We start from the raw sequence: 2,185 nt of genomic DNA, 5'->3' as shown, positions 1-2,185 counted from the left end.
CGGCTTGGCATTGATTGATAGAGTTGTTGGATGTCCTCCTGAGCGATATCGTGCAAAATTCTGTCAGATTGGCGCGTGAGATCTTCAAAATCCCAAGACGGATGGAGGCTCTGCCCATCGTGCTTAATTCGATAGAGATCTGGCGACCTTGTTGCCCAAGGTAGGATTTGACAAGCAAGAAGATAAGCCGTAGAGAGTCTCGCCGTGTGCAGGCGGGCATTATCTAGCTAAAATGTAAGTCCAAGCTGGCTTGCCATTAACGGCAACAAAATGAGGCGTTCAGTATCGTCGGCGTACCGCTGAGATGTAATGGCGCCCCGACGACCATAGGGGTTCTACTATAAAAAGAAATGGCACTGCAGAACATCACTCCTGGTTGAAACTTTCTGGCAGATTAAAACTGTGTGCCGGACCGAGACTCGAACTCGGGACCTTTGCCTTTCGTGGGCAAGTGCTCTACCAACTGAGCTATCCAAGCACGACTCACGACCCGTCCTGCAAGGTTCTGTTAGTTTCGCGAAGAGCTTCTGTGAAGTCTGGAAGGTAGGAGACGAGATACTGGCAGCTGTGAGAACGGGTCGTGAGTCGTGCTTGGGCAGGTCATTTGGTACAGCACTTGCCCGCGAAAGGCAAGGGTCCCGAGTACGAGTCTCGGTGCGGCACACAGTTCTAATCCGCCAGGAAGTTTCATATAAGCGCACACTCGGCTGCAGAGTCAAGATCTCATTGTGATCACTCCTGTTTGTCGGGTCGTATGGCGGGCGGCAGTCAGGTTGGTAGCCCACTGCTGTCCTGGGCGTCTATAGCCATATCTTCGCTGGTCACCGTGGCTCATTTCGAAGCGGGACCCATCACTAAGGACAGTTAGAGCCAGTCAATGATATTCCATGCCGAATACGCGTCTGGAAATACCCCGGAGGGTGGTGAGATACCAACCTGGCTGTCGCTCGCCACACAGCGCAGTAACCAGAAGTGATGGTCAGGAGTACAATTCATTTTTATGCGTAGACTCCTGTGGTTGTCGTCCGCGGGACCATTACCGTACAGGGGCCCATCGACTATATTCTATGCCTCGTTTTGTTGCCCTTCATGGCAAACTATCCTGGACTTGCACTTCAGCAAGGTAATATCCACCCGCACACGGTGAGAATTTCTACTGCTTGTCTTCGCGCTTGCCAGACCCTACCTTGCCCAGCAAGATTGCCAGATAGCTCCTCTGTTGAGAACGTTTGGAGTACTATTAACTGGGCTCTGCGACCATTTCAGAAGTTTGATTATCTGACGCGCTAATTGGACAGACTTTTGCACTGTGTGCCTTAGAAGGACATCCAAGAAATCTTATCAGTCAATGCTAAAGCGAATAACAGCTTGCGTAAGGACCAGAGGTGGACCAAAACATTATTGATTTTCTCAATTTGTGAAACCCTTTCTCTTCAATAAAACATCCAGTTTCTCTGAAACTGTAATTATGTTTGTGTGTATCAGATCTACCGATTTCCGTCGAATCCGGATAATTCTTTCGTGGTGCGTCTTTTTTTTCTTTTTTTTTAGTGTGTATAAAAACAAATGTTCCTCGTGAATCAGTCTGTTAGTGAAAACAGGAGCTACTGAAGGGATTATGATACTAAGATAAACCTTCACATACTGACAGAAAAATAATATTTATACAAGAGGAACACTAACGCATATAATTACTTCAACAAACCTCACAAATCTGCGAGAATACGTTAATATGGAGCGGATTACAAATGGAGTTATAAGCGTTATTTCACTACAACATATTCAAACATTTTCTTCACATATAGTTGTATAGCCGGAATAAATTTCTTAAAATAAGTTACCCGATTGTGGTTGCAAAATTCTTACTGCAACGGCTGTCTGACGAGTTAGGTAATCATGTAATTTTCAAGCGAGCGCCTTGTAAAGCGTTGTGCATCGCCTGTCCGAACAGCTCCGAGGCAGACTTTGTACCTGGCCTAAAAACGGCTTCAGCGCGATAACTACACTGGAATCTCGAGCGAACAACTATAAACAACAGACATGTAGTTGGCCAGTCGGTTATGTGCAGGTACTGTTAAATAGTGGATGTGCGGCCATGGTTTGTCGACGTTCTTTTGTCGGAAATAGGAGTGGAGCAACAATCTAAATTATTGATCATATTCCACAGAATATTCTGAAGAAGCAA

At 46.1% G+C, this 2,185-nt stretch overlaps 1 non-coding gene across 1 annotated transcript; it reads right to left on the bottom strand.

Moving 5' to 3' along the window:
• Nucleotides 1-404: 404 nt before the first annotated feature.
• On the bottom strand, nucleotides 405-479 carry Trnas-cga (transfer RNA serine (anticodon CGA)). Its single transcript has one exon. It is a non-coding gene; the product is annotated as a tRNA-Ser (tRNA).
• Nucleotides 480-2,185: the final 1,706 nt, after the last annotated feature.

This window comes from Schistocerca nitens, chromosome 7 (assembly GCF_023898315.1).
Source record: "Schistocerca nitens isolate TAMUIC-IGC-003100 chromosome 7, iqSchNite1.1, whole genome shotgun sequence".
In the NCBI taxonomy this organism is placed as follows: Eukaryota; Metazoa; Arthropoda; class Insecta; order Orthoptera; family Acrididae; genus Schistocerca; species Schistocerca nitens.
Note: the sequence above shows the minus strand (reverse complement) of the source record. Positions and strands in the feature narration are given on the sequence as shown.